This window comes from Protopterus annectens, chromosome 17.part0, assembly GCF_019279795.1.
Source record: "Protopterus annectens isolate FY-2018-M chromosome 17.part0, PAN1.0, whole genome shotgun sequence".
Lineage (NCBI taxonomy): Eukaryota > Metazoa > Chordata > Ceratodontiformes > Protopteridae > Protopterus > Protopterus annectens.
The window spans coordinates 354,327,118-354,352,447 of record NC_056751.1 but is presented as its reverse complement, the minus strand read 5'-3'; the positions used below and the strand labels follow the sequence as shown (position 1 = coordinate 354,352,447).

At 42.6% G+C, this 25,330-nt stretch overlaps 1 long non-coding RNA gene across 1 annotated transcript in view; it reads right to left on the bottom strand.

The window, feature by feature from the left end:
- The window catches only part of LOC122791696, a 239,307-nt gene that overhangs the window by 52,137 nt on the left and 161,840 nt on the right, over positions 1 to 25,330 (bottom strand). The gene's annotated exons all lie outside the window — the stretch shown is intronic.

Below are 25,330 nucleotides of genomic sequence, written 5' to 3'. Positions count from 1 at the left end.
CTGCGAAGCAATCTTTTCTTGAGCCCCTGCAGCTGTAGGATCCTGAACTACTTCTCCCAGCTCCTTCAGGATATCTCTCTGGAGTCTGGTGAAGTGACAAAGATAATTCAGCAACGCATAGCAAAGGTCGCTGAGGAAAACATCCGCTTGCATACCTATCCATGGTCCTAGAGTCCTTATTAGGAGGATGGACGGGCACGGAAGGATCTGCAAGTTCCTTTTGGTGGCCGCAGCCACCACCATGGCATCAGCGGGACACCCTTGGTAAGGAATTGTTTGTCACTAGGGGCAGTGATAAATTTAGAAGGCCTCCTAGGGACTGGCTCTACAGAGTCAGGAGCTGTCCACGCCTTTCGTGCAATAACCTGCATAAGGGGGTCGAAAGGCGGAGACACCCAGGAGGTGGAGGGCCGAGATCCAAACGCCTCTAGGTATACTGACTCATCCTCAGAGGGATTGTTGGTGGGCCAGTTTCCCCTCTGTTTCAGAAGTTCTAGGATGTCTGAAAAGGAGACATCCTCAGAGGGGGATCTAGGGGATCCCTCTGACTCATCAAAGTCAGTATCCGACGTGACAGACTCGGGGGAGTCTACATGCTTCCTCTTACAAGTCCTCTTCCTAGGAGGATCTCCCAAAACATCAGGAGAATCCTCGGAAGAGGGGAAATTCCCAATGGGGAAACCTGAGGCGGAGGATCTCTGGGTCCTGTAGCAAGAGAAGTGGCAGAGATGTCAACAGGTACAATAGAGGGAGGAGCTACGGGAAGAGACTGCTGACTGATACCAGTGGCCAGTACACTCTTCATCACCTCGAATGCTCCCCTCCCAGGCAGGTCCGAGAGAACCCGCTCCGAAGAGCTAGGAACTCCAGGGACCACCGAAAGGGAAGCATCCGAGGCAGATGTCGGAGCCGAGCTCACCAAGGCCGAGGCTCCAAGGGGAAGAGCGGGTTCGGACAAGGGTCCGATGCCACTCACCCCCTCGGAGGAGACCATGGAAGCCCGACCACCGAATCCCTCTAAGGAAGAGGAGATAAGAGTAGAGGCTGAGGAACAGAAGGGGGTATCCGTCCTCCAGCCATAGCAGTAACTATGCCCGAAGACTCCAACTCCAAACTCTGGGGTAGAGTTGAAGGAGGAACTGTAACGGGGTGTGGACCAACAGTCGTCTGCTGAGACGGACTGTGAAGCATTTGGGCCAGTACCTGTGACTTGAGCAATCTGCTGACCACTCTCTAGGTCATGGTCAGACAACCTGGATGACCTTGAAGATCGGCTCCGATGGCTCCGTTCCGACAGAAGAGGTGAAGCCGGAGCCGAAAGTATCGGCTCCAAGGAAGGAGACCTCGACCTCTTCCTGGAATGAGCCATCGGAGCCGACACTACGGATCCTGTCGGAGCCGATTTCTCGGAGCCGACAGAACGCCTCGATGTATCGGCTCCAGCCGGAGCCGATACAGCCACCAAAGTAACGGTGTCGGAGCCGATCGGAGCCGACACCGATGCCTGTGCCACATGGGTGTCGGAGCCGATCGGAGCCGACATCGGTGGACAATACAGTTTCGCACCGATGGCCATCGGTGCCAAGGCTTAGTCAAGCCAGAATCGGCTCCAGCCAGAGCCGATCTCGACTCTGTACGAGTCGGAGCCGAGGCCGCAGGCTTAGAAACAGAAGCCTGGGCCTTGGAAACTCTTGCTGGTTTCGGTGGAGCCGACTTAGCCGGAGAGCCCTCCGGCTTAAGAAGGCCCCTAAGAACCAGTTTGTTATGTCTCTCCTGCAGGACTCTCTGGCTGAAGGAGTGACAAATAGCACAGGAGTCCTGCAGGTGAAGAGGGCCCAGACAATACAGGCAAGAAGTGTGACCGTCTGTCAGAGACATTTTCTGACAGCACGAGTCACACTTCTTAAAACCTGAAACCCTCTCCTTTGACATGGTGCCGACACACAAAACACACCAGTCAAAATAAAATTAAATTACACAAAATACCAAAAAGGTATTCTATAAAAAACACCAACACACACACCCTAACAGGGGGGGGGATGGGATAGGGATAACTAAGAACAAATTCAAAAAGACAGGGAATTTCTGTCAGGAAGGGATAGAAATTAAATTTAAACTATAAAAAAATTAGTTTTTGACTAAAAAGGGGCTTGAAAATCACAAAGTGAAACAACTTACCAGGAGCTGGTAAAAAGAAGACCTCCCAAGCGAAGCGGCAAACGAGATCTGGGTACTTACTGCCTTGCATCATGGGATATGGGGCTGCCTCGAGCTGGTAAAAGGAGTTCTCGAGCTAAAGCAAGTGCCGAGTCGGAGCCGAGGATCGGCTCCGAACCCATCAAGCAAGAATGAAGGCGAGATTGACAACTTAACATGGCATATTTTTGCCGAAACCGGTCTGTTATTTATACTATTATTTATACTATTAAATCGCTTTATCTACATATTGGGCTGATTTCATCTGTTATACTTGCTGGCCAACTGTGTTTGTTCAGTATAAGAGGTACCATTGTGCAGTAACTCAGAGCAAATCTGGGTATTGCCGTGGAGATTCTTGATATAACTATAGAAGGCTTTGTGGTTGTTTTTAGTGTATGCCGCAATTCTGCCTTCATAGCTGGCTTTGGAGGTTTTGATACGGGATCTCAACTTTTTGTTGAGGCTAATAAGGGAATTTTTCCAGTCTTGGGACTTCACCTTTTTCTACAACAGTTTCTTCCTTCTGTTGTAGAGCTTATTAATGGCAGGGGACCAGATTGGCTTCCTTTTTTTTTTTTTTTTGAGGAGAGCGTTTTGGTTCTGTTGGGTATGGCTAGTTCCATGCATTTATTTATGTATTCATACAGTGCATTGGTGTATGATTTGGCAGTTATGCATCTATTTTCCATTGGCATGGATGCTGTGAAGTTAGCCACCTCTGTTTTTAGGAGTCCAAAGTCAGCTTTGGAGAAGTTTTTCATGGTGGATACCTTTGCGGGGGTGTGTGGTTGAGATGTGGATTTCCACGGTTATTAGTTGTTGTCATATCTAACCAGGGAGGAATTGACTATTGGTGTAGAGCAATGGTTGCCCATGTTAGTAATATCCAGGTCAAGGATGTTGCTTCCTCTAGTGGGGGTAAGAATGAGCTGGTCAAGGGCACTGGCATCGATGAATTCCAGGAACCTTTCGACCAGTGCATTGGTGCATGAGTAATTTTCCCAGTTGATGGAGGGGTAGTTGAAGTCACCTAGTATGACACTGTTGGGCTGGATCTTAATAGTTTCCAGGGTGCTTAGGAATGTGGAGTGAGAGTCTTGGGACATGGTTGGGGACCTATTGCAGGCTACAACCTGAATCACCGTCTTACCCAATGTTTGCTGTACCTGAGTACCTCAGATGCATTATGCTGGGCTACTAGTCTGGAGGTGTGCATATCCTTTATGAATATTGACACACCACCGCTGTTGGAGCTTCGGCTCATGTTCTGGAGTCAAAAGGTGTGGAATAAGTTATAGCCTGGTAGTGCAGGGGTGCTTTCTGCTGCTTTAAATCAGGTCTCCGTTACAGCACAAATGTCGATGTTCTCCATTTTGAGGAGTGGTTTGAGCGAGTGCATCTTGAGATTTCGACTTATAGCGTTGAGCAGCATGACCTTCAGGCTGCATTTATTTATAGCTGTTATGCTGGTAATTTGTTCTATGGAACACCACCTAAAAAAGCCACTATAGGGGTGGCAAGAGCCTTAGCCAGTACCCAGAAACTCAGGGGTGACAGATGCAGCCCACCTCTGGCAAAGCATCAAGGTCTGTCAATCATGTCATCCCAAGCAGACAGATACTGGATCCCCTTAGAATGACACCAGAAGCTTAGCCAATTGTTGAAGTCAATCATTTTCTGTTTGTACTGCGTATCATTCTGGGTGACGGCAGGATGCTGCTCAGGGCTAGGGTCATACCTCCCTGGACCACATAATCCGAGAGCTCCATCATGTCTCTTTTCATGTAGTCCAGGGAGGTGCATCTCAGGTCATTCACACCCACATGGACAATGACAGAGCCATACCTGTACTTGTTGTTGAGTGACCTGAGTGCGTGTGTTATTTGTCAGATTCTGGCACCTACAGACAACTGACTGTTACCATCTCCTTATTCAACCTAGCGAGTGGGACATCAGTGTGCCTCACTATTGAATCACTTATGATTATTGTATTGGGTAAGCTGTTTTGCCTTATGGGCTTAGGTTGAGGGGCACACTGTGTAGGCGAGCTGTGTGTCTTGTGGTTTATGCTGTGGTGTGGTGGTCGAGTGCGTTTCTGCCTTGGAGGTCTCTGCTGTTTGGGTAGATTTCTATTGAGAGCATCTGCGAAGGTGGGTGTGTGGTTTCTGTTTTTATGTGAGGGCTGTGATGGTGGGTGTTCTGGAGGGCTATGTGTTCCATGTGGTGTGGTGGAGGTGTTGATCTTCTCCTCCTGACCAGCTATTCCGGTCCTGGCTGGACAGTGCATGGCTTCCAATTTGGAGATATAAGTGCATCTCTCACAAGTCTGAGTGTTGGGAGGTAAGAGGAGAGGGCTGTCTGTGTACATGAGGCAGTTGCTACACTGCCTCAGAATTCCCAAGTTCACCAGGTTAATAGGAGAAAGCACAGGGAACTGACCTTTAGACATGCCAGGAGGGATGGTCATCATTACTAAGTACTTGAGCTGTTTCCTTATAGGACGTCTAGTGCTGATAGCATTTATGTGTGCTACAATAATTGCTACAAAAAGCCTCATGACGTGCTAGGCGAATAAGCTAATTAAAGTGCAAGAGAGAAGAGAATTAGCAAGATCTAAGGGAAAATTGAAGAGCAGACTTTCTGGCATTGGTAATAGTTTACCCCAGCTTAGTGGTGCTGTGCAGTGGGCAAACCTGCACAAACACAGGCTTTTAACCAGAAAGTTGAAAGGGATAGAAAAACTGCCCAAACAGCCAATAAAGTATAATTTCTGAGCCAGAAACTACTCCGCTTGTGGTAGATAGGCTACTTCTTGTCTGCAATAGTATCAGCAATTCACGGACAGTAATGTATAATGATTACTCTGACTGCACACTATGTTTAATTTCATTTTCTTTTGAGATTTCTATCCCTGCTGCCTGCTGGCCATCAGGCCCTCTCTTGGTCAGCTAGCCCATTCATTCCCTATACACCTGTACACTGGTGAAACAGCTGACCCAGAGGTTCTGTCAGGTAGGCAGCCACATCAAGGTGGTTAGGGGTTTGCTCATTTGCAAATACAACCTCATTGTGCATGGTCAGTAACATATCCAATATTCCACATGCAATGGGCGTCAGATAGGGCATGTCACCCACTTCTGTGAATGACATAACTCCTTAAGACAGCCCTCATCCCTTAAAACCAGGACTCTCTTGGGAGCTCTGGTATCCACCATGGCTCTAGTCATGGGAATCTTCACCGTGAGCATCTGTTTCCACACCCTCCACCCCAAGGGTAGGGGGGCAGAAAGGTTGTATTACTCTTCTACAGTAGCTCAGCTCCAGCAGGCATCCAAGCTACTAAAGAAACTTGGATCACCTGGATCATAGTCATGGCTTTATCCCTCTACACCATCAGTGCTATGGGAGACTTTCCTTCATGGATCAGTATTAAGCCCCATACACACATATCTTTATCTATATCTATACACACATACACAAATCAATATTTTACTATATCGCTCATAGTCAACTAATGTTTTTGCTTACACATATTACATCGACCTGACTGGTCAACAGCTGTACTTCATCATGACACACTATCATAATAAAAAGATCACAAATATACTTATGTTTATGTCCATGATCCAAACACAAGCACAATATACACACCAGACATTTTTTTAAAGGAAATGTGCAGTATAAATGTAAAGCAAAGCACACTAATAAATTATATTATTACATACCTGAGACAAATATCCTATTGTTAGCCTGTGATAGTGAAATATAGTGAAATTTAAAATATAAAGTAGCTGCTGTATAAATAATAATTGCACAGTGAAACCTCACAACACTGAAAGCATAAGGTTTTTTTTACACAGAGGGCTTTGCCAATCATACCCCCTCCTCCCAAATGGGGCTCTACTCTCATGCTACCTAACTTATGTACACTAATTCCACAATTGCCCAACTGAAACCAAAGCTAAAATCAACAGTCTATGAGTCAACTATAGAATTATGAGATGAACTCAGCTGCTGACAAGTTGGGCAGCAAAATACGCTCTTGAAAGCAGTTCTTCATAAACTGAACTACAATCCCACACATATATGAATAGGTGTACTGTTAGTTGATATGAGTTTTAATTGACCTCTGTTTTGATAGCACAGTTTGGTCGACAAAACATATGGTCAACAGTTATGCAAGACCAAAAATTTCTTGGGTTGGGGAATATACCCTTTAACCAGGGATTGTGCAATCTCAGAGTTAGTATGTATAATTAGCAGAGGGTGTGTGTGTGTGGGGGGGGGGGAGGGGGGGGGCTGTGTGCAAGGTTGGCTTGTCCCGTGTAAAAAACATTTTTTAATTTGCATGGTCAGAGGTTAATCCTTAGCAGCATGTGTAAAAGTGTGTCAATGTTAACATTTTCAACTTTTATGTGTCGATGTTAATGCTGTCGATGTTTTGTCAATTTGATCTGGATCATTAGAACCATTTATACATTATGCAACATATATATATGTCTACTTCTCTATCTCATTTCACTGAATTTCATTTCACCCCAGCCACTTCGGTGAAAACACAAATTACTGAAAACTCATTTCACTGAATCTCATTTCACTGAATTGAACTTAGTATATATGGTACCGTGTAGAGTACTGTAAGGTAAGTAAATGGTTAGTGCAATCCTGGAGTTAGTATATATAGTTGGGGGGCATAGCCCTCATCCTGTTTGTTTTGTATTGTATTTTACCAAAAACTTCAAAACAATAAATTTTAAACAACAGACATGCAAAGCTGCAACACCAGTGCCTTAACTCTCTCCAGAAGAAATACACTCAAATTAATGGGGGGCTACGCCTCCTAAACCCCCCCTTAACTATATATACTAACTCCAGGATCGCACTACAATGGGGAAAATGGCATATAACTTTTACTTGCCTTACACTACTCTACACAGTGCCATATATACTAACTGCAGCTCAGTGAAATGAGTTTTCAGTAATTTGAGTTTTCAGCGAACTGGTCGGGGTGAAATAAAATTCAGTGAAATGAGATTCAACGAAACAAAGTAGACCCATATATGTATATGTGTGTGTGTGTGTGTGTGTGTGTATACATATATATATAAATATAAATATATATATATATATATATATATATATATATATATATATATACACACACACATATATATATATATATATATACATATATATATATATATATATATATATATATATACATATTATACATATATATATATATATATACATATTATACATATATATATATATATATATATATATATATATATATATAAATATATATATATATATATACACACACACACACACACACACACGTCTGTATATATATATATATATATATATATATATATATATATATATATAAAAATGCATAAAAATATTTGTATGTAGGTGTGGTAGGTGCGTGGGTATGTATATGTATATATGAGTATACTCCTTTTTGTCAAATTGCCTTTCACTGAATCAGAAATCATTGAAAAAATTAAATGAAAATATTTCAGTGAATCACATTTCACATCAAATTTCATAAACAGCAAACACTCCAAATTTTTATTTTTTGCAGGAGTGCATGCACTCCTGCACCTTTAATGTGGGGTGAATTACTCCTCCCCCACACTAAAACCCTACTTAAATATACCAACATCATGGTTGCACAATGTGGAAGTTAAGAGAAAACACCACACACTGAAATCACTGCTGGTGCACAAACACAAACTTTAAGAGATGGAAGTACAACATGAGGGTGGGTGTTGGCAAGGAATAAATGGTATTCTACACTAATTTGCTTTGTAATTCCTATGATTCTAAGATCCTCAACCTTACCAACAATGACTGTCTATAGTTTTCTACAGTTTTCTATGAATTGTAATTCAACAAAATATACATTCAGTAAAATGTGCTTTCAATTATTTCTTTCAATGATTTCTGATTCCTTGAAAGGGTAATTCAATTAAATTATTTTTTTCAAAAACATTTTTATTTTGTTTTCATTATAAACATATGCAAATGTGCATATAACAAATACAATCAAACAATAGCAAAACTATTTACAATATTTACATTCATCCATGATAAGCAATCATTTTATCTATGAGAAGTTATCAGTATTTGTTAAAAAGGTTTTCCAATTGTTGCCATGCTATTTTTTATAAGTAATGTTATGAGTTCTATAACAAATGGTTTGCAGTTCTTTTTTACAAACAACTTTTGCTAAATTAATAAAATCTTTAAACATCAAATCTTGTTTGCTTTTCCAATTCAAAGTAATAACTTTTTTTTCAATTGCAAGAATTGACCAGAGTAACTGAATCTGACATTTAGGTATTACATTAGGTATAGGGACATTGAATAGGATTAGTGAGTTAGAAATCTGACAGTTATCAGACCATAAAGCATTTACACAATATCTGAAGTCTTTCCAGTATTGAACAAAATGTCTACATTCAATGAACATGTGAACCCAGTTGGCCTCTAGTAATTCATCACATTTCCAACATTTACTGTCACTGTTTTTGAGTACAAGATTTATTTTATGTGGTGTATAGAAACTTCTATTAATAAATTTCCATGTATACAATCTCCAATATAATAAAGAAGAGGTACCACACTTAGAATTCAATAACATTTTTTTGGATTCATCAGATATTTGTTCTCCATTAATCTTTACATAGTAATTCCAAAAATCTGAGTCAAACTTTAGAGTATCTTTTCATAGTACCTTACAGATAGGTGAGATACTTACTTTTTGATTACCTGTCTTTTCAAGACACCTAATAAAAAGCTGAATCAAACTAGGTATAGATTCAGTCTCTAGGTTGACTGATACTCTCATTTTGTTTTCTATAAACTGCCGTAATAAGTGTATAAACAACCAACTGTCTTGACTTTTATCAAAACTACATAACAGAGACTTTAGTGGTTTAATACTCGTACTTTCAATAAACTGATGCCAGAATATCAAGTTATTTTCCTTTACGTTTTGCATCGCATTGATGTTGAAAGAATCTAGGCAATCGGGGGAGTATGCTATAGGGAATATAAGAAACAGAAATTGTTTAATGTTGTAATTACAATCAATTATATTTTAAAAGTCATGAAATATTTGATTAATGCCATAAGAAAAATGATCAAACTTCTTATTAAATAAACAAAATTCATGTAAAAGCCAATGAACTCTACTTATGCCATATTGTTCCTTAAACTGATTTTCTACAGTCCTGACATCAGTTATATGAATCTCATGTATTGTTTTCCAGCCAGATATATACGTAGGTGTGATCCAATGTAATATTACATTAATTATAAATGATTTGGAATAAAGATCTAAACTAGGAAATGCTATCCCATTACTGTTCCAAGTTCTAATGTGCCATTTATATGCAATCATAGGTTTTAAAGGGAACCATAAAAATTTAAGTAGCATGGAATCTACATTTTTTAATATGTTTTTGGGAGGGGGTAGTATCAATGACTGTATATAAAACAAAATTTTACGCAAAATTATCATTTTAATTAAAGAGAGCCAATCCTCCATTGTGAAGAATAGTTTATTCCATCTTTTAATTAGCTCACTAATGGTGGTTATTAAATTATTGCAATTTAGTTTAAAAGACTCTTTCCATGTACTCTTTATACTGACACCCAAATATTCTAATATACTATTCTCCCAATTAAACACGCTGTTCTCTCTTAGGTTTTAATTGATCTTTTTGTTAATTAGTAATGTTTTGGATTTATTATGATTAAATTTAAGCCCTAAAATTCTTTCAAACTTGCTTAAGGTATTTATAACATCATACAAAGAAGCATCAATATCACCCAAAGTTAACAACATATCAACAGTAAATAATTGTATCTTAGGACAATAGTCCTTATTAATTTGAAAGCCTTTTATATTTTGCTTGTTTCTGATACATGTAGCAAAATATTCCATTGAAAAAGCAAACAATAATGGCGACAAAGGACAACCTTGTCTAGTTTCCTTAAGGATTTCTAGTGATAGACATGATCCAATTTTCACATAAACTTGTGCCCCACTATAAATTTTCATTAATAAGTTGGCAAAGTCTGAGGAGAATTCAAAACCAATCAGAATTCTTTGCAGATAAGACCAACTAATAGAATCAAAAGCCTTTTCTATGCCTAGGCTGATAATAGTTAGTTGTTTTTTTGTATTTGCATGCTATGTCTATTAATGACAGTAATTTAATAATGTTACTTTGCATTTTTCTATGAAGAATGAACCCTGTCTGATCATTATGTATTAGATTAGGTAATATTTTCTTTATCCTCTTAGCTAACATTGTCATGAAAATTGTATAATCAGTGTTTAGTAACAAAATTGGCCTATATGAATCACAGGATTTGGGGTCATTACCTTGTTTTAATAATGGGAGAGATAATTGAATATTTCTATGATGGGGGTGTTATACATTTTTGCTTAACCATAGTAAAGGCACAATCATTTTCTTTATTACATAATTAGGAAAAATCATATATAGTTCAGGAATTATTTCATCCAGTACTGGAGCATTATTATCTTTTAATTTTTTTTATTTGCTCTTTCACTTCTATTAGTGTTATTTGTTTATTTAATATGTTATTTTTGTTGCATTGACACCTTAGTAGTTATATTTTCTTGAATAAAAGTATTTACTACATTATCTGTCTCCAAAAGTGGTACTATTATTTATATCTTTATAGTAGTTTTTGAACACTTCTAATATGTCCATTAAGTTAAATGTACTCTTAACTGAACTATCACTTTTATATTTAATCTCATTAATAAGATTTTGATTGTTTATTTTTTTGGATATTACTGCTATTTTATGTACATATTTGGGATTTACAGCATAAGATTATAATTAAAATTTTTCCAGGTTTATGGCTACCTTATGATTCAGAACTTCTAAGTATTTTTGATTTAACTTTGTAATTTTGTTATGTGCTTTGTTATTTGGTTTTGGATCCATTTTTATCTTGTCTATGTTTTTTTGCAAGTCTAAAAGTTCTTTGTCCCACTCTCTCCTTTTTTTAAGGTACCAAGACTTTATTCTAAAATATATATAAACTTTAAAGGTGTCCCATAGTATAGTATCAGTCACTTCACCATTATCATTTGTTTCCATAAACATGTCTATTTCTTTCATGATCCATTCCCTAAAGTCATTTAACTTAGTTATGTAAGCAGGAATTCTCTGTAGAACTCCTAAATCATCTGTATGTGAGTTAATGTAAAGTTTATAGCATTATGGTCCGAAAGTGGACAAGTCATTATAGATAAGTCACTTATTTTAGAGTATATATTATTTGCTACAAAGACCTTATCAATGTTTGTTTGTCTACCAAACCGATATGAATAGTGAGTATAGAATAAGGAATAATGTTCTCTTAGACCATGTATATCTTTAAGGTCCATCTGGTTTGTAAAGTCATTTAACTTCTTGGCTTGAGATGTTAGCTTTATTTTACCATTTTTAGAAGTATCATTGCCTGATAATAGGCAGTTAAAATCACCTGTTGCTATAATTTCCCCTTTTGCATTTAAAGTAATAAGGTCCAGATATTTGTCAACATATTTAGCACTCAGTCTTGGTATCCAGAATGCATTAATCAAAGTATAATACTTCCTATTGATTTCCAAAATAACCATGCTTAGCATCCCATCTTTATCTGAAATTGTATCTATAATTCTTGGCATAGTATAACTATTTTCCATAGAATAAGATGCCCCTTCTCTTAGTCTTAAAACAAGAATCAGCCAGAATGGTATAGCCATTGAATGAGTATTTTTGCAGATCTTTTTTTAATAGATGAGTTTCCTGTAAAAAGATGATCTGGGCTTTATGCATTTTGATATATTTAAGCAAATCAGCTCTTTTGACATTATTGTTCAAACCATTAATATTTAATGATAAACATTTATAAGCCATTGACTATAATATGTATGTTATTACTAACTGAAAGACCTTTCCTCCATGTTAACTTGAAATCTACTGAAAACTTACTTCTCATGGATGCATAAAAAGAAGTTATGTACTCACCATAACGTTCCATCTGAGTAGGTACTTCATTTGTCTGCAACCTGTGGGTATCGGATCCGACCTCGGATCCGAGCCGGCAGCTTTCCAAGCTACAAGATCCGAGCTCCTAGCTCCTCCCCTACCCATAATCCCCTGCTACATGCTGTATTACCTCAGATCGATTTTTGCCCCATCACACAACTCATAACCTCGACAGAGGAATACACCAGATCTAACCTCCTGACAAGAGAATTTCAGGTGACCAGAGATCCCGACAAAGGTTTGGGGGATGGCAGGGGGGGTCGGATCCAGACAAATGAAGTACCTACTCAGATGGAACGTTATGGTGAGTACATAACTTCTTTATCTGAAGTAGTTACTTCATTTGCTCTGCAACCTATGGGACAGAGTCCCCAGCTACCTAGGAAAAAACCTGGGTGGCCTTTACGGAAGGATATTCCGAAGTACCGCAGAGCCAAAGGAAGCCCTACCTCTCGAAATCATATCTACTTTATAATGAGAAATGAACGTATGAGAAGAGGACCAGGTAGCTGCTGAACATATGTCGTCCAAGGGAACCCTGGACCAAAATGCTGGTGAGGTGGCCATAGACCTTGTAGAATGAACGTGAATTCCAATAGGAGCTGGTTTGCCTGAAGATATATACCCTTGAATTATGCACTGACAAATCCAATTTGCTACGGTCACTTTGGAAATGGCTCTACCCATGGCTGATTTTGCAAAGGACACAAACAACTGGTCCGACTTGCGAAAATCCTTAGTCCTGTGCAAGTAAAAACGCAGTTGTCTGTGTACATCCAGTTTATGCAATTTGTATTCCCCTCTATTCTGAAAATTTGGGAAGAACACGGGTAAATTTATTGATTGATTGATATTTGACTCTGAAGCCACCTTAGGTAAGAAAGACGGGTTAGTCCTGAGGGACACTCTATCCTTGTGAAAAATGAGGTAAGGGGGTTTCATACACAGTGCTTGAAGTTCTGAAACCCTCTTGGCTGAAGTAATAGCAACCAAAAAGGCCATTTTCCAAGACAAGAATTTTAATGGAACCGAGGCCGCAGGCTCAAAGGGTGGACTTGTCAGGGCTTGTACGACTAAAGTCAAATCCCATGGGGGCACCACAGCTTTCACAGGCGGCTTCAAAAGAAAGATGCCCTGCAAGAAACTTTTGCATAATTTTGTAGATGCCAAGGACCCTAAGCTATCTCCCACAGGAAAATGGGAGATGGCTGCTAACTGCACCTTAACCATAGAAGCACTTGCTCCCTGCCGAAAAATCAGCAACAGGAAGTCCAGGATAGTTGGAATAGGAACTGTAAATGGATCCAGGTCCTTGTCTTTAGCCCAGACGGACAAAACGTTTCCATTTACTATTGTAAATTTTCCTGTTAGCCGGCTTATGAGCCGCGACCAGTATGGCCTTCACAGGAGATGAGATACCGGGAGTCCTAGCCATCAGTGGAAGTGGATCAACCAAGCAGCAAGCTTGAGGTTCACCAGGTTCGGAGTTTGGTATCCTGCAGGATGCGAGATCAGGTCTGGAATGGGATCCAGTATTCATGGAGGAGTCACACTGCGAGACCGCAGATAAGGAAACCAGATCTGGCAAGGCCAGAATGGGGCTATGAGGATAACTCTGCTCCCCAACCGACAGGCTTTCTGTATGAACTTTATCATAAGCGGGAGGGGGGGATAAGCATAAAGGAGATCGGGAGGCCAAGCATGAACTAGAGCATCTCTGGATTTTCCCCTTCGGGGGTAAGAATTGTGAAGTACTCGCTGCATTTTGTGTTCAATGGAGAAGCAAAAAGATCGCAGCGAGGCCAACCCCATTTGCGGAAGATCTGCTTCACAACAGATGGCTTGAGAGACCACTCATACGGAGTGAGAATTACTTGACTCAGTTTGTCCGCTAATATGTTGGACTGTCCCGGAATGTGCATTGCTACCAGAAACCGGTTGGTGGATATCGCCCATTCCCAAACTCTCATAGCCTCTCGACAAAGGGGGTAAGACCTGGTTCCTCCCTGTTTGTTTATGTATCAGACTACTGACATGTTGTCCATCTGGATTGCAATAGTCCCCACAGGGAGAAGGTCGTGGAGAGCTTGCAATGCTAGAAGCACCGCCCTCATCTCTAGGACATTGATATGCAAAGTGGTCTCTAGGGAAGTCCACGTGCCTTGGACGGTTCTGCCCGAACAATGCCCCCCCACCCGAGGTGAGAAGCATCCGTGGTCAACGTGGCTTGGGGCGGGGGAATCACAAAGGGTCTCCCTTCCCTCAGTTCTCGCGTGTGCAGCCACCAAAGAAGGGAGTCCTTGCAAACTCTGCTCAGTGGTATCGGAGTGTTCAATGGGTGGAGTAATAGCGACCACTGAACTAGAAGGGTCCACTGCAATACCCTCATCCATAGACGTGCATGAAGGGAGAGACCGATCGCCGCTGCCATAGACCCTAGTGCCCTCAGGACTAACTCCGCCTCTGGAGCAGGACTGTGAAGAAGGGCTAGTACCTGAAACGACAAGCTGCTCAGCCTGTCTGAAGTTAGAGTAGCTCGAGAGATACGGGTATCCAACCTGGCCCCCATAAACTTCAGGCCCTGAATGGGGCAAAGAAAGGATTTCTGTAGATTCACTGAGATGCCTAAGCTCTGGGCAAGAGTCAGAGCATAATCTCTTGCCACACAGAGCTGATGCCTGTTGGTGGCGGTAAGAAGCCAGTCGTCTAGGTACGGGAAGACCTGAATGCCCTGAAGTATCAGGTGGGCTGCAACCACTGCCATGACTTTGGTGAACACCCTGGGGGTTGAGGTGAGGCTGAACGGAAGAACCCTGAACTGATAATGACTGGCTCCCAGCCGGAAGCGGAGAAACCTTCTGGATCATCTGTCCATCAATATGTGGTAGTACGCATTCTTGAGGTCCACAGAGCATATCCAGTCGTTCTCCCACAGAAAGGGGAGAATTGACTGGAGGGTGACCATCCGGAATATTTCCTTGGGAATGAACAGGTTCAGAGTGGAAAGGTCTAGAATGGGTCTTAAGTCCCCCGTCTTCTTTGGCACCAAAAAGAACCTGGAGTAATAACCCAATTCGGACTGGTCTGGGGGGACTGGCTGGATGACTCTTTTTTCTAGCAACTTCGACACTTCTGAAGCTGCTGCCTTCCTCTGATCGGGTGGTACATCAGGGAGGTGTCTGGTCATGGGGGAAGGTTTATGAAGGGGATGGAGTAACCTCTGGATATGATACGGAGCACCCATCGATCTGTCGTAATGGACTCCCAATTTGACAGGTGCTCCATCAACCACCCCCCGACTGCCTCCAGAGAGGGACAGCCGGGTAAGCCCTCAGGGCTGCTGCACAGGTCTGTCCGAGAAAGGTTCTCTAGACCCGAAGTTACGCGGTCCCCCTCTGCCTCTGGGCCGGCGCCCACCCTGTCCTCCTCTGCCTCTAGAGGACAAGGGGTCCGAAGCTGGATGGGACTGCTGAGACTTGCGGAACCACAGCTTCTTTTGTCCCCTCTGTTTCCTTGAAAAGGATCGTTGGGGATTAGAAAAGTGGACTCCGACGGCAGACAGCATCTTCCCGTCCTTCTCGCTTTGGACCAGCATTTCGTGAACGGTCTTGCCGAAAAGCGAAGACCCGTCAAAGGGCGCATTCGCAAAGGATGCCTTGAAGGGATCCACAAAATCGCAAAGACAGAGCCAGGAGTGATGCCGCAAGATGACCCTGGCTCTGCTGGCCCTAGCGGCTCCCTCCGTAGCATGGGAGAGTAGCCCCATGGACGTGTTAGATATGGATTTTAGAGTGGCCATACGAGTCGAAAAAACATTCTTGTCCTCAACCGACATGGACTCTGGGGGGGCTGCAGCGTATTCCTTAATCAAGTCTCGCTGTAGCCTAATGGTATGTGCCATATAGTTTAGCGCCCTTATCGAGAAGGTCGCCGAAGCAAACATCCGCTTCCCAATGCGGTCCAGTGCTTGAGATTCCTTATTCGGCGGGTGAACCGAAGAACTCTCCTGTGCGAGTTCTCGCTTGGTGGCAGCCGCCACCAACATGGCATCAACAGGAGATCCCTTGGCCCAAGACTGTCTATCCGTTGGGGGGCTAAGGACTTTGTCAGGTCATCTCAGGATTGGCTCCACGGTGTCGGGCTCCTTCAACGCCCTGGTAGTAATTAAGTCTACCAGGGGGTCAGCCGGAGGAGACACCCAGGAGGTAGACGGGCCTACCTCAAACACCTCCAGGAACACGGATTCATCCGCGGAAGGTTTTTGGGCAGACCACCCCCCTCTAATACGCAAAATTTCCATGATGTCTCCGAAGGAGACATCTTCGTGGGGTAACCTTGGGGAACCTTCCCCTTCATCTAAATCCGTGTCGGTGGTAATGGACTCAGGGAAGTCCAGGTGCCTCCTTTTACACCTACGTTTACGAGGGACCTCCTCGGTGGGACTTTCCGAAGAGGGCTCGTCAACGGGTTCTTGTTCCTCCAAGGGAACCAGCTGGAGGGCTTGAGCAGGCTGTCCCGATGGTCGGATGACAGAGGATAGACCCACATGCAGCGGGGCTATGGGCGGAACCGAAGCCCAAACCGGGGACCTGGAGGACCTCGACAGTACCCTCTCCACTACCTCAAAAGCCGAAGGAGAACTACTCTTGCCAGGCTCCGAAAGTAATCGGATCGGGGTCGGGGCCGATGCAGTCGGAGCCGAGAGAGAGGTATGCTCCAAGCACAGCGGCGCTGAAGACACAACTCCCACAGATCCGAAGCTCAGCCCTCAGCCCCGAGAACTCGGATCCGACACGCTCAAGGGCACAGTCAGCGTCGAAGAGACAGGAGCAGCTATCGGCGCCAACGAATCCCCGGCTCCGAAAGGGCCCGAATCCGATGACTCCAAGACCCAAAAACAAGTCAGAGAAGGAGTGATTGGAGCAAAAATGGGGGCCGCACTTCCCCCCCCCCAGAGGGGGGGAGGCAAGAGCACCCCCATCTGCATTTGGGTCTGTATGAATCGACGCATCATCCGATCCATGTCCGCGTGGGTGAGGCTTCTGGTCGACCTAGAAGAAGTTGTCGAGGTGGGCCAGGAAGGCAGCCTCGACGACCTCGAGGGAGGCCGATACTCCTCCGGGGAAAAACAGGGTGAACGGCGCCGAGAGGGGGAGAATCCGGAGACCCTCGAGGGAGACCTAGCCAGCTTACTTGGCGGGGCTGAGGGTTGAGTCTCAGCCCGCCTTTTCTGAGACTTGTGCCCTTCCTTGTCCTTGTGCCTTTTCTCTTTGGAGGAAGAGGCACCAGAGTCCCCCGAGCTCAAACCCAAAGAGGGAGGTTCAGTCCCCAGTTGAGCAGGGGGTGCAGAAGGCACCGGGGCTGCCGAGGCAGCCTGAGCCTGAGCGGGAGAGGAAGAAGAAGCCAATTCCTGGGGAAGCAAGCCCGCCAGGATCAGCTTATTCTTCCTGTCCCTAAGTGCCTGGGGGGTTAAAGGCCGCACATATTGGGCAGGCCATAGAGAAATGGGCCACCCCCAGGCATAAAATGCACTGAGTGTGGCCATCAGCCGGAGAAAGCTTATGGCCGCACTCAGTACACTTTGAAAAAACAGCTTTGGGCCCTTCAGCCATTTTGACTAACACTCGCACACGCACACCCAAACACTAAGGGGGGAGGAGTGTCACACAGAAAAACAACTAACTCTAAAAAATAACGAGTATCTAAACTACGACTAAAAAAACCCAGGGATACTACTCACACGTACACTAAAAAATACAATCTTCCCAGTTGAGAAAAAAGTTTAAGAAAAGTAACAATCTCACCAAAAGCCAAGGAGCTCTTCAAAGGTAGCTGCTTCAGCCGCGGCAAAAAACGATCTGGGGTAATACAGCATGTAGCAGGGGATTATGGGTAGGGGGAGGAGCTAGGAGCTCGGATCTTGTAGCTTGGAAAGCTGCTGGCTTGGATCCGAGGTCAGATCCGATACCCACAGGTTACAGAGCAAATAAAGTAACTACTTCAGATCGTGTATTAAGCACTGCTTTCAAAAACCCAAAACTATCTACAAACACATACATAAAACATAAAGTTTCTGGTTTAGTTAAGTAAAAACTTAACTAAACCATCCATCCACCACCTCTCCAATACCAAACAACACAAATTATCCATCTCTGCTTAGAACATAGTATAGAAACAAAAAACGAACACATTATGAAATCAACTGAAGAAATCTGAATCCATGAAATATACATTAGAATGAGTGTCCAATATATCTAAAGCTATATGAATATGTCACATATGATAACAGCACCTCTAATACGTAGATATGCCAGAAATACACATCATATCAAAGTATGTATAAACATCAGAAGCTTAAGGTTAAGAAAATTGTCATTATTTCCAAGACTTTTCAAGAAACATCAGATAATTTAACCATTTTGTCAGTCATCTAACATTTTTCATGTAAGGATCTGTTGAATATATATATATATATATATATATATATATATATATATATAAAACGTATTACAACATAACTTATATTGTGCAATTATACACATATTACTCAAATATATTAACAATATCTGTGTTGATGTCTTTCATCAGGAAGGGGGGAGGGAGAGAGAGAGAGAGAGAGAGAGAGAGAGAGAGAGAGGGCCTCATAACCCTCTGTTTAGTTACTGAAGGTTTAATTCTATAACATGTCTGATGTTAATATGCATAATGAGTTTTCTAATGCAGCTCCTAGTTCACTTGATGTCATTTAGTTACTAATATTGTCACTGAATCTGCAGAAAGCATGCATCTATAAGAGAACATAGGCATTTTCGAAGGTAGTAAACACGTTTATCAGAACTAATTATTTACCATTTAAAGTATCTAGTGAAGGATAACAGAATTTCAAGAGAAAACAATTCTAAGTACAACTATTTAACAAGTTCAAAAGGTCAAATAATGTCATCACTGTTGTTTCCTCAAGCTTTAACTTCATAAACTTGTTAAAATGTATCTAAATAGGCTCATGCACAACAGAAGTTGTCTCTAGTGAAGAAAAAAAGCATTTTTGGCAGGAAATTCAGATCTTGAAGCTTTTAGAGTTTACAGAAAGCAAAAAAAAAAAAAAAAACACTCAAGCTACCTTTTCAGTGCATGTCATGAATCTCCACAATGACAGCAGTCTCACAGACCACCAGTTTCCTCACAAAAAGTACAGTTTTGTACACTTACCAAAAATGTAGATGTTCGAGTGTATTCACTGTTGCAGTTATCGCATTTGGGTTATCTGCCTGCAGGTAGCCCTCAGTCGGCATGAATACCAGAGTCTTAGTATTTCTGCGTCGGATGCTGTCGCTTCTTCCATGACGTCAGGTCGTCAGGGGTATAAAAACAGACAGCTGACGCCATTACATCTGTTTTTCTTGCCCCACATAGGGAATTAGTATATGGTGTGTAAACCACCACCAGTAAAAAGTAAATATCAATACCATTAGGAATAGCCATAGAGAGGAAAGACAGAGAAAAACAGGGGGCTGGAGGGAGGGAAACCAGGACTGCAACAGTGAATACACTCGAACATCTACATTTATGGTAAGTGTACTTTGAATTGGAAAAGCAAACAAGATTTGATGTTTAAAGATTTTATTAATTTAGCAAAAGTTGTTTGTAAAAAAGAACTGCAAACCATTTGTTATACAACTCATAACATTACTTATAAAAAATAGCATGCTTTTGAACAAATGCTGATAACTTCTCATGGATAAAATGATTGCTTATCATGGATGAATGTAAATACTGCAAATAGTTTTGCTATTGTTTGATTGTATTTGTTATATGTACATTTGCATATGTTTATAATGAAAACAAAATAAAAATGTTTTTGAAAAAAAATAATTTCACTGAATTACCCTTTCAAGGAATCAGAAATCATTGAAAGAAATAATTGAAAACACATTTTACTGAATGCATATTTTGTTGAATTACAATTCATAGAAAACTGTAGAAGACTATAAACAGTCATTGTTGGTAAGGTTGAGGATCTTAGAATCATAGGAATTACAAGGCAAATTATTGTAGAATACCATTTATTCCTTGCCAACACCCACCCTCATGTTGTTCTTCCATCTCTAAAAGTTTGTGTTTGTGCACCAACAGTGATTTCAGTGTGTGGTGTTTTCTCTTACTTCCACATTGTACTATGTCCTTCGTGTTTCACTGTTGCAGTCATCACACTTGGGTTGATTCCCAAAGCTGAAGAAGGATGAAGGAAGTCAAGAAGAGTTAGGGCTGGCTAGTAGGCCCTGCAAAACTGCTGTAACAAATCCTGCCCTGGATTTGGAAAAAGACAGGTAAGTGGTAATGCTTGGTGAAGGTGTGTACAGAACTCCAGGTTGCAGCTTCTCCTGAGAAATGCTGTAGAGGCAGAAGTAGCACTAGTGGAATGTGTTCTGACCCCCTGAGGGGTTGGTTTTCCATGGTGCTTGTAGAATAAATGAATGCAGTGTGCTATCCATTTGGAAATGGTTTGTTTAGAAATAGCCTTGCCCTCTGCTCTTGTTGCAAATCTGATTAGCAGCTGGTCAGATTTTCCGAAAGGCTTAGTCCTATCAAGGTAGAACCTGAGCTGTCTGTGCATGTCCAAAGAGTGCAGGATCCTTTCCCATTTATTCTGAGGGTTAAGGAAGAAGGTTGGCAAATGAATGGATTGGTTTAGGGCCACACTGGACACCACCTTAGGTATAAAGGATGGGTTAGTCCTGAGGGAAACCCTGTCAGCATGGAAGATAATAAAGGGTTCCACAGTCATCGGTGCCTGTAGCTCAGACACTCTTCTAGCTGAAGTGATGGCTAGAAGCAAGGCTGTTTTCCAAGAGAGGAATTTTAACTCTGCTGAAGCTGCAGGTTCAAAAGGGGGAAGCGTGAGCTTTTCCAGTACAAAGTTAAGGTCCCAAGCAGGGGTGGGTGCTCTCCTTGGGGGCCTCAAGTTATTAGCCCCTCTCAGAAACTGTTTGATGAGAAGGTGAGAAAATAGAGGTGGCTCAGTGTTGTAATGAGCTAAAATGGCAAAGGCAAGAATCTTAATGGAGGAGAAGGATATGCCTCTGTGGAGCAGCTCTGCTATGTAATCCAGGATTAGAGGTAAGGCAGGCACAGTTGTGTCCTTTCCTTTAGACTGAATCCAAGAACAGTATCTTTTCCACTTTTCCGCATAGCATTTCCTAGTACTAGGCCTTCTGGCTTCAAGAATGATGTCCAGCACCTGTTTACTTAGGGTTGCTGGTGGAGTATTCAAGGAATAAGCCAGGCTGCAAGATTTAGGGTTTGTAATTGTGGATGCAAAATCTGTCCCTCCTGCTGTGACAGCAGGGTAGTAGTCTGGTGTAGGTGCCAGGGTGGCACTATTGTCAGGCTTTGCAGGAGTGGGTACCAGTGCTGGCTTGGACAGTCCGGGGCAATCAGAACTGTCTTTGGCCTGTCTTCTTTTATCTTGAGTAGTACTCTTGAGAGAAGGGGCAGAGGGGGAAAGGCATAGATTGAGAGGTTTTCCCATTGATAGGGCATCCACTTTCCAGGCCATGCTGTGAGGGTTCCTGGTACAGAATTTGCTTAACTGGTGGTTGTGGGGAGAGGCAAAGAGATCCACCTCTGGGGTCCCCCACCTCTGGATCAGGAGGCTGAAGGTGCTGGGCTCCAATTTCCACTTGTGTGGGTCTAGGAGATTTCTGCTTAAGTTGTCTGCCAGTGAATTTTGTTTGCCTGGCAGGAATTGAGCTTGTAGATGGACTTGGTTGTCCAAAGCTGTGCTCCACAGAGTCATGGCTAACCTGCAGAGTGGGTAAGAATGGGTTCCCCCCTGCTTGTTTATGTACCACATAACTGTGGTGTTGTCTGTTTTTATCAGTAGTTGTCCTGGAAGGATTAGGTATCTGAAAGCTGTCAGAGCATTCTGTACAGCTAGCATCTCATTTTGGTTGTGTGCAGGAGAATTTGGCTTGGGCTCCATTGGCCCTGAATGCATTTGCCAGCCATGTGGGCCTCCCATGCATAGTCTGATGCATCTGTGGTCAGGGTTTGGGTGGCGTGGGGTAGAATAAAATGCAGTCCCTTGTTGTGGTTGCATGATTCTGCCCACCAAAGGAACTCTGCCCTCAGACAAGGTATGATAGGAATGACTGTTTCCAGGTTCTGATAATGTTGGCACCAAAAACTTTTTAAGTACCACTGAAGTTTTCTCACATGCAGTCTTGCATATGGAATTAGCAGAAAACATGAGGCCATGAACCCTAGGGCTTGCAGTATTTTTCTTGCAGTTAGCTGGGTTCTGGTGGCCATTTGTTTGAAGTAGTCTGTCAGATAGACTTGTTTTTCTGAAGTGAGAAATGCCATCTGGGAAGTTGTGTCCAAGCTTGCTCCTAGGAATACAATCTTTTGACTGGGCACCAGTTGCGATTTCTTTTCGTTGATGGTATACCCCAAAGAAGTGAGAAGGCTTTTTACAAATACCAGGTGCTGAAGCAGCAATTCCTGGCTGTCCGCCTGAATCAGGCAGTCATCCAAGTACAGGTAAATTTGGATATTTCTCCGCCTGTAGTATGCAATGGCTGGAGCCAGGCATTTTGTGAATACCCTGGGCACAGTAGATAAGCCAAAGGGAAGTGCACAGAACTGATAATGCATAGATCCTGCCCTGAAATGTAGATATTTCCTGCATGATTCCCAGATGGGGATGTGCAGATAAGCTTATTTTAAGTCTAGGGTAACTAACCAGGCATCCTTGGCTAGCATAGGGAGAAGCTGTTGCAGGGTAAGCATCTTGAATTTTGGGATCACCAGGAAGGTGTTGAGAATTGAAAGATCCAGGATTGGGCGCAAAGAGCCATCTTTCCAGGGTACCAGGAATTGTCTGGAGTAGAAACCCTGACCCCTTTGTTCTACTGGAACTGGCTGAATAGCTCTGATGTTGAGCAGGGAAAGAACCTGGTTTTGTGCCTCTGCCCACTGGTTTGGAGGAAGGTTTGGAAACCTGCTTGGAGTAGGCAGTGAATGGATATAAAATTTGTACCCCTGGGATATAATGTTGAGGACTTGAGTGATGGACATCCAGTTGTTTTGCATGAAGGGCAAGTTTTCCTCCTAGGGGCACAAGCAATTGGGCAGGGCTGGGAGGTAGAGTTGAGAAGTCATTGTGAACTTTTTCCATAGGGAGGTGGCCCTGTTTTATAGGTGGGAGCACTCCATTGTTTAGATCTCTGCATACCCTGAGACTGTAGTCTGGGTGATCTGTTTCCCCTGGGTCATGTTTGGGAAGGCCTGGAGGGGGCTGGAAAGGACCGGTGTTTTGAAGGGCAATGCCTACGGAATCAAGGCGGTTGCACTTGTAAGAATTCTTTAACAGTTTGCATAGATTTAGCTTTTTCTTCCATCATTTTAAGAACTACCTCTGCTTTGGTGCCAAACAAAACATCCTTATTTAAAGGGGCATCTAGTAATTTGGATTAGACATGATTTGGCAAGGAAATTTCCTTCAGACAATCATGTCTTCTCAGTACAGACCCAGTGACTGCAGCCCTGCAAGATGCTTCTAGGTCATCAAAACCATACTGCAAAGTATGCTTACTAACTTGGTTTGCAGAATGCATAAGCTCTTGCAAATCTTTACTTTCTGCCCAATCTGGAAATATTGCTATTTTTTGTTTAAGAGATCCATAATATGTTGCTGGTATTTCAGCATGTGAAACTGGCAATTCAATGCCCTGATAGCCAAAGTTGCAGAGGTATATACCCTTCTTACCCCATCCGTCTAAAGCTCTGGAATCCCTGTTCTAAGGGGTAGGATTTTTGGCTGTAGCAGCCTTAATACCTTTAGGTCCCTGGGAAATGATCTCTGGATCAGCAGTAGGATTCTTGAAAAGAAACTTGTGGGAATCAGGTACTCAGTAATACCTGTCTGGTTTCCTAGAGGCCGGAGGTAAGGTATCTGGAGTAAGACTGTATTCCAAGAAAACATCATCCACAACATCTAGGACAGGGGGAATAGCTAAAGGCCTGTGCTGAGGTAGCGCTAAAAATTCTCTGAGTCTCTTTTTGGACTGAGGATAGTCTTGGCATTCCCAATGGAAAGTATGCAAGGTTTCACCAAAAGAGAAATCCTCTGGAGGGGAGGCAGAGGGAATGGATTCCTCTGCATCTGAATCCTCATAGGCTGATGAGGGCATGTCCTGATAATCAGAAAGGTCAGAGTCATCGGACTCTTGGTCTGTAGAATCTGAAGATGACTGAATTCTTTGTCTCTTATCCGGGGAAGGCTGGCTTCCCCTAATTAGCATTATAAGGTCTTCAGCCATTCTAAGCATTTGTTTTTGTGGCATGGGGGCCTGAGCATGCACTTTGGTCATCAGTTTTCTAGGTGTAGTGCATACTCTGGGCCTAAGAAACTCGGTAGTTTTGGCTAAAAAAGAAGTTGGTTTGATTCGAACATCGGTAGGTCAGAAAACACCCTCAGAAGCTGATGCCTGCACAGCAACTCCGGACCAATCCAAGGTAGAGACATCTGCTGGTTCCATAGTGGAAGAAGCATCTCGTGGCATACCGGACTCCAAATGGGTCTCAGCAGAGATCTGCGACTCCACAGAAGCGGGCATCAGGGACTACAAAGACACCTGAGTACCGGCAGACTGGCGACTAGCTTAACGGAAGCATCGTCTGCAGTTTTGGACCTATGCGGTCTGTCTCTGTCTTTTTCCTTACTTTTTTCAGAAGATTGGTAGTCAGATGGGTTACTGAAGCCATTTCAGAATACGGAGATCGAGAGTGAAAGAATTTAGCAACAAAAATAGCCTGACGACGAATGGTTCGGGCGTTAAACAAGGCACAAAACTGACAGTGAGGGATGTCGTGGTCTGGGCCTAAACAGGTGATTCAGTAAGAATGAAAATCTCTGTGAGGTATTTGCTTTCCACAGCCAAGACAATTGTTAACTTTTTCTAACATTGGTTAGAGCAAGTAAGAAGGATCCCCAACAGGGTACTTAGCTTTAGAAGACTTCAGGATTATCAACTCGA